General features: G+C 45.7%; 1 long non-coding RNA gene across 1 annotated transcript in view; it reads left to right on the forward strand.

Moving 5' to 3' along the window:
• Positions 1–16,387, forward strand: part of LOC108542245 (uncharacterized) — a 44,423-nt gene extending 28,036 nt beyond the window's left edge. Inside the window, exon 5 of the long non-coding RNA XR_001889204.1 lies at positions 16,213–16,387. This is a non-coding gene — a long non-coding RNA (uncharacterized LOC108542245). The remainder of the gene's footprint in view (positions 1–16,212) is intronic.
• The last annotated feature ends 638 nt before the right edge of the window (positions 16,388–17,025 follow it).

Here is a 17,025-nt window from a genome sequence, read left to right on the forward strand (position 1 = left end):
AAAAAAAAAAAAAAAAAAAAAAAAAAAAAAAAAAAAAAAAAAAAAAAAAAAAGTATAGTATAGTAAATTCAAGAATCAGTAATATAGTCAACTGTTATCAAGTATTCTATACCAAGCATAGTCATATACACTATCCTTTTATATGATTGGCAGTGTAGGCTTGTGTATTAGTCCATTTTCATGCTGCTGATAAAGATATACCTAAGATTGGGCAATTTACAAAAGAAAGAGGTTTACTGGACTTACAGTTGCACATGTCTGGGGAGGCCTCACAATCATGGTGGAAGGCAGCAAGTCATGCCTTACATGGATGGCAGCAGGTAAAAGGAGAGCCTATGCAGGGAGACTCCTGTTTTTGAAAACCATCAGATCTCATAAGACTTACTCACTATCACAAGAACAGCATGGGGAAGACCTGCCCCCACAATTTAATTATCTCCCACCGAGTCCCTCCCACAACACATGGGAATTCAAGATGAGATTTGGGTGGGGACATAGCCAAACCGTATCAGTTTGTTTACACCAGCATCACCAAAAATATATGAGTAATGCTACAATGTTAAGATGCTTGCGTCACTAGATGATGAAAATTTTCAGCCCCATTATGATCTAATGAGCTCACCATCATATATCTTGCCTGTGACCAAAACATCATTATTTAACACATGACTACACTCAACTGCAGTTTCTGACTCAAGAGGTGTGGAGCAAGGTCTGAGATTCCAGATTTCTAACAAACTCCCAAGCGATGCCAATGCTGACGGTCCAGGAAGCTCTCATGCCCACTTTGGGGTTTTTTTGTTTTTGTTTTTGTTTTGAGACAGAGTCTTACTCTGCCACCCAGGCTGGAGTGCAGTGACATGATTTCACCTCACTGCAATCTCCACTTCCCTGGTTCAAGAATTCTCCTGCCTCAGCCTCCCAAGTAGCTGGGATTACAGACGTGTGCCACCATGCCCGGCTAATTTTTTGTATTTTTAGTAGAGATGGGGTTTCACCATTTTGGCCAGGCTGGCCTCAACTCCAGACTCAAGTGATCCCTCCGCCACAGCCTCCCAAAGTGCTTGGATTACAGGCTTGAGCCACCACGCCTGGCTTCACAATCTCACTTTGAATAGCAAGACTTTGTGGAAGAGAGAGAGAGATAGTCCTAAAAGGGGAGAGCAAGGAAAAATAAGCACATCATCGAATATATCAAAACATTCTTGTACTACACACAAGCTTGAGTTCTAGGAACAAGTCCGAGAGAAAAAGGGAAAAGGGTGGGAGGGTGTTGGGGAGATGTGCAGCCAACTGGTCTACTCCTCTGCTTTTGCTCCAAATGAGGCTCAAAACCAGATGGTGGTTGGTTTGTTTTCAGCAGTTCATCTTCACAGCCTGGGGAGGTCATAGTCTAAGAAGAGAGGGAAACTGAGATATTGTAGCCACGGAGCATTTTCTCATCCCCCCAGATTACCCTTGAGAGGCAGGATGGGAGCTGCCTGTGGTCCCCACCCTGGGCTCTCCTTTAGACTGAAAACAAATGCTGGCCTCCTCCTGGTCCACCTGCCTGCAGACTGGAAGGGCATTCTCTGCCCTGGCTGCTCACACACACAGTATCCCCAGTGCTCTGGGCTAATTGGACCTGAGATAGGGAGATGGCTTCAGGCTTGGCGAGGCATTTTTCTCTTCCTTCTTGGCAAGGATCCAGAACCAGGGGATGATTGAGGACCACAGAAGAGAGAGGCGAGAGGGCCCTTGAGCAGCCAGCATTCACGATTCAGAATGTCTAGTGGGCTTGGGCTTTGGAGCCACCACAGGGATGATGGCATTTTTCACAGGGTTCTTGTTATCCTTTATTTTACAAAGCAAAGAGGCAATGACAACCCCAAATGGATTAGATACTCAAGAGCCCTCCTGGGCCACTTTTCCTTCGTCCATCAGGATCTTCACTTCAAAGACCCACAAGTGTCTTTGCTCAATTCCTTTCAAGCCAAACTCTAGCCAGCCCTCTAAATCCTTCCAAAGAAAAACGGAGGAGGGCTTAGAAGACTATACCCACTTAGCCAATGAAAGATGTCTTGGCTTGCCTGCCTAGGCAACAATCTAGTATCAATGATTGCAAGCCCAAATGCCTACAGGGGCTAGGCAGGAAACGCAATGAGCCAGGAGGGGTGAATATGAGGAAACTGGGAATGGTTGTCAAACAGGCAGCTTCAGCTGATTGTTGCCCTGTGGGTTCATGGACACAGCCTTCCCAGATCCTAGGTTTTGGGGGACATTCTAAGAAATCAATGTCTTAAAATAATAACAGGTTTTAGAAAGCATGTACTATGTGCTAGACACTGTTCTAAGCACTTTACTTGTTTTACCTTACTTGCTTCTCACCATCACCTGGTGACGAGGTACTATAATTTTCCCCATTTCACAGATGAGGAAGCCAAGGCACAGGGAGATGAAATAACTTGCCCGAGGTCTTTCGGCTGGCATAATGACAGAGCTGAGATTTGAATCTAGACAGTGTGGCTCCAATTCCATGTTCATAACCACCATGCTCTATCTACTGCTGGCCAGAAAAGATCCTCCCACATGATCCAGTCTTCAAAGGCAGCAAAGGCACATGCAAGCTTTCTTGTGCTTTCAATCTCTCTGGCTTTCCTTCTGCTACCAGACAGGAAAAACTCCGCTTTTAAAGGTTTCACCGGATTGGGTCAGGCCCACCCAAATAATGTTTGTAATTTAAGGTTGATTGACTTGCTACTTTAATCCCATCGGCAAAGTCCCTTTTCAGCAGTGTGTAGACTCATGTCTCACTAAATAGCCAGGGGATGGGAATTTGTGGAGGGAGGTCCGTGTTTGAAATTCTGCATACCACAGCCCTTAAAAACTTTTTTAAAAACCTCATTTATGATAAACACATCTGCAGGGCAGGGGTTTCTAACCTGTGGGCCAATTATTTTGTTTATTTGATGAATCTTTACGTAGCACCCACTGGGTGATGGCATTGCGCTAGGTGCTGGGAATACAGCATTTTACATGGCAGACAAGCCCTCCACCCCGATCTTCCAGATAGCTTATGGCTGAGGCAATCATGATCCCTGGGCTCCATTCCTGATACTCTGGTTGAGTATTTATTTGTCTTCAGTTACATGCCCCACAAACCCTGTTCGTTTTTTCCTCCACCCTGAATATTCATAACCACGAATTGCTCCGTTTTCCTAATCAGTCTCCCATGTGAGGTACATTTAAACAGGGACCACATCTAACGCCTCTGTTCTGATGTCTTGGCCAAAGCAAATAGAATTACAAATGAACAGGAGGCTGCTAAATTCCCAGTCCCAGGAGATAGCTGCCATTGACAGGGCAACCTGAAGTCCCCGATCCAGGACGCCAGATGTGGACTGGCACTGGGAGAGCAGGAAGAGATTTGGTGATTTCCCGAATGCCAATTTTTGTGAGTCCTGTGGTTTGAGATGTCAAGCATCCTCCTCTCACTCATGGTAGCCTCCTAAAAGGAGATCATTTCCACCTCCGTTTGGGGCTTAAAATTCCTGAGAACTTGAGATGTTACCTGCTGCTAAAGTATGATTATGCACAGCCAAATGGCCTGATCCAATATGCACAGCCTTATGGTCTAATATTCTCATTAATTCAATTTCATTAGTATTTCCTGAACCCCTTGCATTAGATGCTTTAGGAATTTAAGTGGTTTCCTCACCTTTTACCAGCCCTCTTCTCAGCACACAGTTCACCTACACGTAGCATCCTATATGACCTAGAAATGGATCTGTATATTTTAAAAATATATCTGTTTGCCAATACCCAGCAAAGTGTGACATCCCGGGAGAAATAGAAGAATGCAGATGTGGTTTAAGTAATGACCCCCTTGGTTGGAATTAATCTCTCCCTTCTCCATGCTCCTCTTAACACTGACTCCCAAATGCTGGGATTAGCATGGGGATAAAACCTGACCCTGAGGTGTTAGTTGCACTTGACTGAGAATTACCTCCCTTCTCTTGATGCCTGGGAAAATGTTGCCAGGCTTCTGTAGGGTCCTCTCCTGCAAGTCCAGCAGGTCTAGAGATCACAGGCAGGCCACCAGGGTATTATCTGCATAAATGTTTAATGGACCTATTGGGAGAGTCAATGACAAATGTTAGTGGACCCACAGAACTAAAACTATTTTTTTAAAAAGGGAGTTGGGGGTTAACAGCCCACCCCTCCACCTTTGAGATGGGGCTCCGGATATTAATAATAATAATAAGAGCTAATATTTATTGGGAACTTACTCTGTGCATGCATGTGCTTAGTGTGGGCTTACATCATCTTATTTAATCCTCATCATAACCCTAAGAGGTGGATTCTATTATTACCAGGACCTTAAAGATGAAGAAACCAGGGCACCTAGGACTTGTACATCTGTCAGGGTAATGCAAGCAGCAAGGTGGGAGAGAACCAGACACACCCCAGGCAGTCAGAGGGCATCCGTTCATACCAGCTGGCAGAGATCATCCAGGGAGAACAGGATGAAGCGATGTCCAGCACCTTTCCCAGCACAGTCTGCCAGTGTAACAAGAGAGGGAGGAAGATCTTTGAGACTGAAAAAAACAAGCATTTTTAATTTTTTTTAGATTTCAGTATTAGCATTGAGGGGTTAGCTGGGAACAGGCAGAGAAATGAGTTCTGGGCCTCTCCTGAGAGAGAGTGCTCATGGTTTTACTTAGTTTTAATTTTCTCTCCTGATGAAAAATTTGCCATGGCTAGAGAGGCACCAAATAAACAGAACTGTAACCGATGTTTTGCAATTTCCTTAGTGGATTCCACATATTTTTTAGAGTTCCATCAATATTTCAACAGTTGCAACCTGGTTCCCCCCCGGGAAGCTGTGGTGGAGTCACGGTCCCCTGACACCCCCCTTCCCCCACACAGCAGAGGCTGGGCTTATGTCTAGGGCCCTGAGATTTGAGAAATTTTGTTGAGAAGTGGGGCAGGCAGTACTGGGGCCCTGCCATAAGCCCTCAGCTCTCAGCTCCATCCACGAAAGCAGCTACTGCACACTGCTGGGTCTCTCTGCTTCTAGGCATTTTCCTTGGCCTCTGAGCCCCCCAAACAATACAGATGGGTGGCCCAACACCCAGTCCATGCCCTCAGGTAGGATAATTTGAAGGCACCTTCCACACTATGTCCCAGAGCTCTCCAGAAAGAATGAGCTCAACCACCCACAAGAACTTGCCTGACAATGCCCCTCCTGGCCTGTTTCCCTTCCCCATCTCAACGTCCCCATTCCCTCATTTGTCCTTCTTCCCAAATAAACCACTTGCACTCAGATCTTCACCTCAGGGTCTGATTGTGGGGAGACTGCAACCTAGGAGCAGGCAGAGGGGTTCCAAGCCAGAGAGGGCTGCCTGCCAGGGAAATTTAGATTAACAGCAAGGATCAGGCTGGGCAAGGTGACTCCCACCTATAATCCCAGCCAGCACTTTGGGAATCCAAGGAGGGTGGATAACTCGAGGTCAGGAGTTATCCAGCCTGGCCAACATGGTGAAAGGCCATCTCTAATAAAAATACAAAAATTAGCCAGGTGTGGTGGCACATGCCTGTAGTCCTAGCTACTCAGGAGGCTGAGGCAGGAGAATCCCTCGAACCCGGGAGGCAGAGGTTGCAGTGAGCCAAGATCGTGCCACTACACTCTAGCCTAGGCAACAGAGCGAAACTCCATCCCCAAAAAACCAAAACAACAACAACAACAATAACAAAAACCCAGAAAGGATCAGAAACCTGGCAAAGGGTTATGTCAATAATGCTGGAAAAAGAAGATTCAGAAAGACTCACCCAAAAACACCAACCGGGAGAGGCCCTGATTCAGAGGGCCAGGTGTTTGCTACAACTAACACATCTCTGCTCGTGCGTCATCATAAGGTTGAGGGCACCTTCCAGAGACATGAGTGGTCAACACTTCCAGGAAGCAGGGGCTGGCTGGGGTTGAGGTGTCCCGCCTTCCGTGGGTCACTGTTGGTGTGTGTGTATGTGCAGCAGTGGAGACTGACCTAGAACACAAGAAGAACTCCAAAAACAAAGCTAAGCCTCTCCCAGACCGGGCACACATGGAGAAATGGAGAAAGGCAGGCGATTAGCCCATCCTGGCAGCAGAGACAGACGTGGGCTTTGAGAAGAGTTGCTGGCAGGATTCTCCCACTCGATCACACTTGGCACAGCAGACACAAGGACCCCGTCTTACTATTCCTTTCCTTCTGAGCCAGAATCAGCGCCATGAGTAGGGGCTTTTTTTCCTTCATTCCACAGGTTCAGCACCCCCATTTCTCCAACTCAATTCACTGTCAACCTTCTTTTTCTGCTTTTCTAGTTAAAGATCCAGCTGGGGAAGGTCCTTGGCACCCAAACCTTCAAGCACAAATATCGGTGGAGGCTCACTAAATGGCAGACCCTGTGCTGAGTGCTTTAAATGCATGATCACATTAAATTCTATGTATTTGCTTGTTTATTCATTCATTCATTCATTCATTTAAGAGATATGGTTTCTCTCTGTTGCCCAGGCTGGAGTGCAGTGGCACAATCATGTCTCACTGTAGCCTCAACCTCCTGGGCTCAAGAGATCCTCCCACCTCAGGCTCTGGAGTAGTTAGGACTATACGCATGTCCCACCACCCCCAGCTAATTACATATTTATTATTATCTTTATTTTGTAAAGACATGGTCTCACTAAAGTGCCCAGGCTGGTTTCAAATTCCTGACCTCAAGCGATCCTCCCACCTTGGCCTCCCAATGCCCTGGAATTACAGGCATAAGACACCACGCCTGACCTAAATTCTCTTTAAAATCCTACTTTGCTCTACTTCACAGTGAGAAAACTGAAGCACAGGAAGGTTAATAATAGGCCCAAAGTCACACAGTCAGTGTAGCCCATCTGCAATTGGACTTCCAGATTAGTTGCCTCTGAACCTTGGGTTCTTAACCACTCTGTTAATTTGCTTCCTGGGTAAGTTTTGTGGTTGTGTGTGCGTGTGTGTGTGTGTGTGTGTTTTGTTGTTGTTGTTGTAGTAGATATTACTATCTGAGGTTGGTAATGATCCTAAATAGACCTTGGATTTTTATACCACTTTATGGTTTACAAAGCCCTTACATCTACATCATTACGTAATATAACCTCACCATTACTCTTTGAGCCCTATAGGGCAAGAATTATTAAAACATAGTGCTTAGGACAGTACGTAAACAGTAGCCACAAGTAACAGTAGCATCTTTCTCCTTTTACAAATGAGGAAACTGAGTATCTGTCTAAGTGACTTGCCAGAGACCCCCAGCAAGTGAAGAGCCATATCTTGTGAACACATTCTCTCCTGCTTTGGCAACCACATCCTCTCTAGTTGTCCACATTCTCTTGGGTAATGCTGGATGGCACAATAGCTAGGACCACCTTCCCTCTGATATTCAGAATCTCTACTGTGACTTCAGGGTAGTGGGCATCTGCTAATCTCACCTTTGTAGCCGGCATTTGTGTTAAAAGACACTTGCTGAAGGCTTCTCTCCTACCTTGGCTAGACTACATTTCTCATCCACCTGTACTTGACTAGGGAAGTGTTTATATAGATTTTTAAAATATATTTATATATATATTTAAAAATATATTTATATTAAATATAAAATAATTTATTATATATATTATATAATATAAATTATATTATTATACATATTATATATTATTAATATTAATAATGTTCTCTTTTCATTGGCTAGCGCACATGTCTCTGCATGTGCTTAGCCAGTGGGAGGAGAGCAGGTGGCCTGCCCCCTGGACCCTCTCCTCTAGGTTGTCCACATTCTCTTCCCCCAACTCCCTGCATGTAGCTCACCCTGGGGCTCTTTCTCTTTCTACACCCAGTGGCAAGCACCGAACGTTCCACCAGCATGTGCCTGCATCCTCTCTCTTCTTCAGAGCCTGCTGACTGATTTTTCTCTGGAATGCACAGAGCTTTCAAAAAAGTGTTTATTCCCTACTTTAAGCCCAGCACGGAAATCAGAAACAGGATGTCAAAAAATACAAAGAGCTCAGGTTGCAATGCTGCTGGAATGCAAAACCAGGAAATTTCCTTTCTTTCTGGAGAGGTTGTAATGGGATGACTGGAAATTAACTTGGACTTTTCTGGGGCATGGAAAAGAGGAGAGAGAAGCACACATATGGCTCTGCTAGGAAAGCTGCTGCTGCGCTGAATGACGACATGTGGACTTGGGCCATTCCTGTGGTATTGGGCCACAAATTCTGGGAGGCCACAGACATGAGGAGGAGGGAAGAGAGGAGGTTTGATGATTTCATGGTCCACATTTCCCATGTTTAAAATGAATAGGTTCAATCACACTGGGACAGTGGTTCTCACCTACAGGTAATTTTGTCCCCCACCCATGATGTTTTTAGTTGTCATAACTAGGGGGCAAGGAGAAGGCTACTGGCACCTAATGGGTAGAGGCCAGGATGCTGCTACACATCCTACAATCCCTGAGACATACGGCGCAGCCAAATGCCAGTCACACCAAGGTTGAGATCACCTACTCTAAGACATCTTGAACTTTCCTACTGAATTAACCCTATCAGCAGAGAGCAGTGGAAAGAGAAAACATACACCTTCAGTGTTTTCAGGTTACAAAGATGATATTACTTCAAGGTGTTTTATCTGAAAACTTCAAAATATCACATTATACCCCAATCCACCCAATCTCAAAGGTGAGATTAGCAGATGCCCACTACCCTGAAGTCACAGTAGAGATTCTGAATAAGTGAATGAATTCACTTATTCATTCATTCACTTAACTAATAGTTACTGAGCATCTATTATGTACGATGCCTATACTGGGCTCTTCTTTTGCTTTGCTATAATAAGTCCCCCATATTATTCAGGTGTTGGCAGAAACACCACATCCTTCCCTTGCCTGGGACCATGCCATCCACAGCAGCCGCTACCAACTTGTCACTATCAGTCTCTTGAGCAATTTCAGCTTAGTGCTTGCACAATTCATGATTATTTTAGTTAACTATCTGTCTCCTTTATGGTCTGTAGTTTCTATGAGGAGAGAGGCCAGGCTTGTCTATTTGTAGACACAGTCGCCAGCTCTGGGCTAAGTGCTTTTAAATGCGTGATCTTTCCATGATCCCCATTTTACAGGTAAGAAAACTGAGGCACCGTTTATTCATTTATTTGCCAAATGAATGAATAAATAGCACCCCCCCCCCCCAGAAGATGTGCTGTATTCATGCTGTACCTTATCTGTAGCTTATATACTGGCCAGTTTCATGTTCCTGGGGGTCATGACCTCATTTGAGAGGTTTGGGGAAAGGAGCAATCTACTTGGGACCAAATGCAGGCCTGCAGCTTCCTCCTGAGACGAGCTGTTTTATCTTGGGTAAGTCAAATCCTCATTCTGAACCTCAGTGCACTTGTGTGCCAAAAATATACGTATTTTCTGAAAGGTAGGATTGTGTTAGGTCTGTTTTTTAAACTATGTCCCTTAGAACATTGATTCTAAGAAATGTTACTAGATTTGCAAGCAGAAAAAATGATGACACGTTCCTGGTCAAGTACTTGTGGGAAATGTTTTAAATAATGATAGATTTTCTTTAACACAGGACTTGTCAGAGCCTTCATATGCTACCACACAATGTGAATGCCCAGGAGGAAATATGTCTTTTTTGTTGTTTTCCAAACATATCTGCTCAAGGAAATTCATTTCTGTGAAGCACATTGAAGGATTTAAATTGCTCACATACCTTGGGCAATGCTGCGTGGCACAATAGCTAGGACCACCTTCACTCTGATACTCAGAATCTCTACTGTGACTTCAGGGTAGTGGGCATCTGCTATTCTCAGCTCTGCACCTGACATTTGTGTTAAGAGACTCTGGCTGAAGTCTCCTCTTCTGCCTTGGCTCAACCACATTTTTCATCCCCCTATCCCTGGGAGAGAGACATGTGCCTAGCCAATGGGAGAAGAGCAGGTGGCCTGACCCCTGGAACCTCCCCTCTAGGTTGTCCACATTCTCCTCTCCCAACTCTCAGCAAGATGCTAGGATCCAGTAAGGCATTCCAAAGCCCTGGGAACAGTGAGCCACAGATGGAGAGAATCTAGACCTCTGAAAGCTGCCCCACCCCCTGATTGGACCGAGAAAGGAGCAAGAAGTAAGTCTGCTCTTGCATGAAGCTGCTGAGATCCAAGATTCATTCGTGATGGCAGTTAGCCCAGGCTGGCCACTGGGGCTTATTCAAGGAAAACAAAGTCCCACTCATTCCCTACAACAACCCTGTTAAACATGAGTGGGAGGATGAATAGGTGACCTTTTTTTTTTCCTCACCTCATGTCTCAGACCACAAGGCCACTGCTCACATGAACAGGTACCTTCAGTTTCCCAGTGTCAGTAACCAGAGGCAAAGAAAGACACCTGAGGAGGACATAACACTGTCCCCGAGGCAGCAGAGCCTTTAATAATGATGACTGATGCTCACAGAGCTACTCTCCCACCTTTTTTCAAAAAAAGAAGGTATCAGAAGGAAAAAAAATCCCAGTAATCTGTGCCCTGTGGTCAAGCACAGCCCAAGCTTTGGATGGCCATTGTCAGTTTCCCCGGGATGGAGTGTCTCTTGATACTTGTCAAGACACTGGCACATCCCACCTGCCAGTAGTTAAGATGCTGACAGCTCTTGCTGGCCAGGTGTGGGAGCAGTGAACTCTGCAGGACCAGGTCTCTGCTAGCCACCTGGTACTGACTTGCTGCGCACCTGGGGCTGCTGGGCACTGCTGAGACCATGGAGCATCCCTGCTTAGGGCCAGCAACCTCTGTGCCCAGCCACAGGAAGAGGCAGGTCCTTGCTGCCTCTCCCAGCAGCCTGCATGTCTGGGATTTGGCACTGAGGACCCTTCAGGAGGAGGAGGCAGACCAGGACAGGCTGAGTTCAGCTCCATCTGTCTCTGGCTTCTGTTTGGCATCTTGGCTGTGCTGTAGGAGCCCTCTGCAGTTCCCGGCCTCTCCAGCAGCTGCTCAACCGGAGACAGGAAAATTGCTCTCCCTTCGGTGGACTGGACTAGTTAGGAGGCATCCCCAGGAATCCACAGGAGGGAAGGAGTCCAGGATGGCCAAGACCAAAAGACAAAAACGCACCTAAGACCAGACAAACCTGGCAGGCATTTGAATTTCCAAACTGAGTCTTGTCTTTCTTTCTTTTCCACTCAGCATGGCTGCTCCAAGCTGAGATATTAGCCCAGATAAACTCAACATGAAAATCATAATCCGGCAAGTCATGGCCATTCTTGTCAATTCTCTTAAAGGTTAATCTGCTTTTCTCCTTATTAATGAAGGGCCTCGGAAATGCAGCCGGGCCTCTCCTGTGTTTTGGTAGATTTGGGCTAATAGGCTATTTTATTTCCATGGTAACAGCTTCCAGTGTTACAGGAAGATAATTTTCCAGACAAAAGATTTGTGGGTCTTATTATTCTGCAGGGATCTGACTGTGAAGGCTGGGAAAGTGGGTTCACGGGCTACCCAGGATTGCAAGTTCCACCCATTCTGGGGCACCTGTTTGCCTCTGGCTTCTGGGTCTTGAAGCTTGTTAGGTGCCATGTATTGTAGGAAATTGGCAGGAACTGAATAGGAAACTGGCAGGGTCTGAATAAAGACATCCTTTGAAAGACAATGCCCTAAATTCATTCTCATATCAGGCAATGAGGGTGGAATGAGAAGTGGCTTGTGTTATAGTAATCGCTGGCACAACAGGGGCCTCTGCTCTGTGGGGTGAGCCGGGAGCTGTCCTTATAGTTAGGAGCACCCTAGGAGGTGCCTCTGAACAGAGCCATCACCCTCCGCACCTCTCAGTCTTAGGGTAGACTGGCAGCATTCTTGCCTCCCAGGCATTCAGCACCCAGTTCAGCAACTGCCAGGTACCAGGCTAGTCAGAGGAAGACAAAAGATGAACAAATTGGCATGCCCCCTCCTCTGAAGGAGCTTAGAGTTTACTGATGTGTTAGGGGATGGGGGGTTAAAATAAAACGGGGGAAAGAAAACAGGCAATGGCCATACTTTGTGATATGTGTTACAGTTGGAACATCCTGGGTGCCAGGGGGCACAGGGATGTCAGGAAAGACACAGAGGGGAAGAGTTCTTTGAGGGAGACTTTGAGAACAGTGTAGAGCAAAAGCTTTTGAAGCATTGACTAAATGACTTGTATGAACCAAGCACTATTCTAGGTCCTGGGGATCTAAACATAGATAAAGCCAGACAGTCTCTATTTACACCCTGGGAGGGTAAAGAGACAATAATCAATACTGCAATTTAAGGTTACAACTGAGAGTAGTTGCCCCCAAGGGGGCTGTTCTTAATGCAAAGAGATGCAATGAATGGAAATTGACCAAGACAGGACTCTCCCATACAGCTGGGCAGGCTGTACACTGCACAACTCTAGGGGAGCCAGTCACAACATAGACATTATAAATTTGAATATTTATTATGACAGTTTTCTGGAATGTGGCATCCAAAATGTCTTAAGAAAGGGGTGCCATTCCTTAAACGGCTCAAAATTAATTCTATGGCCTAGTGGAGCTCCTGCCAGGGAGAAAAGGGAAGTCTTCCCCGAGTAAGGGACAAGCTCTAGGATCTGAAGAGTGGGTAGGAGCTCAGAGGGTAAAGAGACAGAAAAAAGGATGTCTTAGATGCAGGGAACAGCAGGTGCTTATTGAGGTCATTGTATCCCAGAGACTGAAACACAGCCAGGGAGGTTGCAGCAAGTAGAATGGGGAGCACGATGCACAATGAGGCTGGAGAAGGCAGCACGAGTTAAATCGCACAGGGCTAGGTCAGCATTTCACCTCCCTACTTAGAGTTTCCGGTGGCACTGGACACGTGGGGACCCTGGACCTCTGGACAGAAATTAGTGGGTAAATTAGATGCAGCCGTGAGAAGGAGCCTTTGGTTAGTTATGGAAACAAGGCAAAATTGGTGGCCCATAGACTAATGATTATGAGAGTCTGGTCTGTGGATCACCCACATCAGAAGCCCCAGGGATGCATGTTGCAAATGCAGCCTCCTGAGTCCCCCACAAGACCTACCATAGTTGACTCTCTGGGGAAAGGGCGGGAATCTGCATTTTACCATATGTGCCATGTAACGTTGTTGCAACCCAAGTTTCAGAATGGCTAGGTTATGCTAGTGTCTGTTCAGCTACATTCTGATCCTTATTCTGCCCTTCCTAGCTATGAAACTTTAGGCAAGTTCAAGACTTTCCTCGGATTTTTTTTTTTTACTGATCTGATGAGTTCCATAACATCTGCCCCCAACCCGCCCTTTTTTTTTTTATTTTTTTATTTTTTGAGACAGGGTCTCGCACTGTTGCCCAGGCTGAAATGGATCTCGGCTCACTGGAGCCTCATCCTCCCGGGCTCAAGTGATCCTCCCACTTCAGCCTCTGGAGTAGCTGGGACTACAGGCATGTGCCACCATGCCCAGCTAATTTTTGTTTTTGCTTGTAGAGATGGGCTTTTGCCACATCGCCCAACCTGTGCCATGTCTTATGAGAGGATGATTTGTGGTGTTTGTTTTGAGAAGGAGTCTCACTCTGTTGTCCAGGCTGGAGTACAGTGGTACAATCTCGGCTCACTGCAACCTCCACCTCCTGGGTTCGAGTGATTCTCCTGCCTCAGCCTCCTGAGTACCTGGGATTACAGGCATGTGCCACAATGCCAGGCTAATTATTTTGTATTTTTAGTAGAGACATGTTGGCCTACTAACATGTCTTACTCGCATGTTGGCCAGGCTGGCCTCGAACTCCTGACCTCAAGTGATCCACCCACCTCAGCCTCCCAAAGTGCTGGGATTACAGTCATGAGCCACCATGTCCAGCCCGATGATTTGTTCATTCTTGCCCAATGTTCCTTGAGGAACGACTCTGTCAAGGATGCAAAGAAGTTTCATCTTATGTGTCACATCCACTTCCTTAGGAGTGGCTGCTAAAACTGTATACAGAAGTCCCCCTGCTCATTCTCTGTTTCACTTACCTGCAGTCAACTAGTCTGAAAATATTCAATGGAAAATTCCAGAAATAAACAATTCATGAGTTTTCAATTGCATGCCGTTCTGAGTAATGTGATGAAATCTCACGCTGCTCCACCCTGTCCCACCTGGGACCTGAATCCTCCCTTTGTCCAGAGTATCCACACTGTATACACTACTCACCCACTAGTCATTTAGGAGCATCTCAGTTATCAGGTCAACTGTCATGGCATCACAGTACTTGTGTTCAAGGAGCCCTTACTTTACTCAATAATGGCCCCAAAGTGCAGGAGTGGTGATGCCGGTGATTCAGATTGCCAAAGAGAAGCCATAATGTGCTTCCTTTAAGCGAAATGGTGAAAGTTCTCAATTTGTGGAAAGAAAAAAAAATCCTATGCTGAGGTTGCTAAGATCTATGGTAAAAATGGATTTTCTATCCATAAAATTGTGAAGAAGGGAAAGGAAATTCATGCAAAGTATATACAGGGTTCCATACATTCCACAGTTCCAGGCATCCACTGGGGGTCTGGGAACATATTTCTAGTGCATATGGGGTACTACTGCATTGATTGACTAAAGAAGGAAGGAAGGGAGGAAGGAAGGAAGGAAGGAAGGAAGGAAGGAAGGAAGGAAGGAAGGAAGGAAGGAAGGAAGGGAAAGGAAGGAAGGAAGGAAAAAAGAGGGGGAAGGAAGGAAGGACAGAAGGGAGGGAGGGAAGGAGGGAAGGAGGAGAGGGAGGGAGGAGAAAGGAAGGAAGGACAGAAGGGAGGGAGGGAAGGAGGGAGGAGGAGAGGAGAGGGATGGAGGAAAAAGGAAGGAAGGAAGGAAGAGAAGGGAGGGAAGGAAGGAAGGAGGAGGAGAGGGAGGGAGGGAGGAAGGAAGGAAAGAAAGGAAGGAAGGAAGGAAGGAAGGAAGGAAGGAAGGAAGGAAGGAAGGAAGGAAGGAAGGAAGGGTAAGAATATATGTTATAAGATTTCAGACATGATGATAGGGTGATACAATACAAATGCCTGTAAGAAAGGACATGTTGTTCAATTCTGAGGTTGGGACATTGCAAACAGGAACCAAAGGCCCTAAGGTGGAAAGTACATGGGGATTTTTAAGGAACAGAATTNGGAAGGAAGGGAGGGAGGGAGGGAAGGAGAGAGGGAAGGAGGGAGGGAGGGAAGAGAATAAGTCCCTTCAACCAGAATTCTGTAAAGATACAATGAAGTGATCAATGTCAACTTGCTCTGATTGGTTGAAATGTTACCATTCAACCAATTGTGTTTTAATTAACACAAATGTTACTGTCTTGTGTTACCACTGGGGGAAACTGGGGAAACATGGATCTTTCTGTATTGCTTCTTACAATTTGAGGTGAAACTAAGTATCTCAAAATTTTTAAGTTTTAGGAAAAAAAAAAAAAAACACAAATTCCACAACTTCCAATGTAGTTGAAAGTTAGAAGCTGAACCAAAGTGCACTTCAGGACAAAAGATTCCATTCCTTGTCTCACCCCTTCCCCCACCACAATGTGACCAAATTGTTTACAGTCCATTCTCCCAGAGGCTCCTGCCATCTCTTGTAAACTGCACAGTCTGTTACAGACTGTAGCTTCGGCAAAGATTTCTGGAAGACATCACTGAAATTCTGAGTGTCCAATGTGGGCATGAAGCCAGTTTTCTAGCTTCCAGCCTGTCCAAATCTGAGGATATTAGAGTATTCAAATAGCAGCCTGTGAACTCACATTTCAAGGAGACTGTTGCTCTTACATCCTGGACTTCCACCATGGTAAGGTTCACGTCCTTGAGTCTAATGACTTGGTCCTCACCAGGCTTCCTTGCTGGAACATAAGCACCATGAGGACAGAAATACTGATGGGTTCCCTGCTGTTGCCCCTGGCCCACAGTGCCTATCACATCGGTGATCCCATAGTGGCCATTTGCAGTTCCTGCCTGTTCAACATCCATTTGTTGTTCTGCTGATAATAGCATTCTTGCTTTTCCTTTGGGGAGCCACCCCTCCCACATTGCAAACAGTCTGAGGGGGAAGGGGAGTTTAATTCAAGGTGCCCTGGTTTCTGCCCTGGCTAAGGAGAAGCAGGAGACCCAAGGCAATCAGAACTGGTAAAAGCCAAGCACTAGATTTTTGCTAAAAATATATTAAAAGACACATTTTCTCTTTCCCCTATGGTTATTGTTCTGATAGGATATCAGCTGGGAGCTACTGAGGACCTCCTCACTACCCTCCCTTGGAAGAGTTTGTCTGCAGTGGAGCCAACACAGTGGAAAGCAGAGCTGAGAAATGAACAAACAACTCCCGATGCATCATTTGAGCAGCTGGATTTAGCCACGCCTGAAGCTATTATATCCTTGAACTTTTCAATCATGTAAGTTACTATAATTCCTTTTTTGTTAAAGCTAATTTGAGTTGGGTTTCTATCACTTGCAATCAACAGTTGACCAGGTGCTTAGTAGATAACGATTGAGTGAATGAACAAATTCAATTCTGTAAGTATTTATCATCTCCTATATGGCAGGCAATGTTTTAAGTCCCAAAGAAAGAGGCAGAAGAGTGACTTCCTCCCTTGAGAACAAAGCATGTGGCCTGACAACCTAGAATCTGGGTCAATCCATCCAATTATGGTGGCTTCTTAGAAATAACCCTTTTCCTCCCAACCTTTTCCTTTACTTCTCCCATAAACTAATTATGGCTTCTGCCAGTGCTAAGCCATGGTCCATGGACCCACTAACACCCCTGCTCACATTAGCTCTTGAGGCCGAGTGGCTTGGTTCTATCTGGTTATCAGATGCAAACTTCATCACAGCAGGGATTTGGGCTAGACATTAGAGGAATAGTGTGGTACCAGATGGTGTTTCTGAAGAAGGTTGTCCTATTTTTGCAGTTTAAGGATTTGATAATAAATCTGCCTGGCAGGCCTCAGATGTGATTTGGCCTCGAAATCGTCTCTGTTAATCCTTGATGCTGTGTGTATCTGTCAAGGTCCAACCAGGAAAAACA

The sequence above is a fragment of the Rhinopithecus bieti genome, unplaced genomic scaffold (assembly GCF_001698545.2).
Source record: "Rhinopithecus bieti isolate Rb0 unplaced genomic scaffold, ASM169854v2 scaffold_21542, whole genome shotgun sequence".
Classification (NCBI taxonomy): Eukaryota; Metazoa; Chordata; class Mammalia; order Primates; family Cercopithecidae; genus Rhinopithecus; species Rhinopithecus bieti.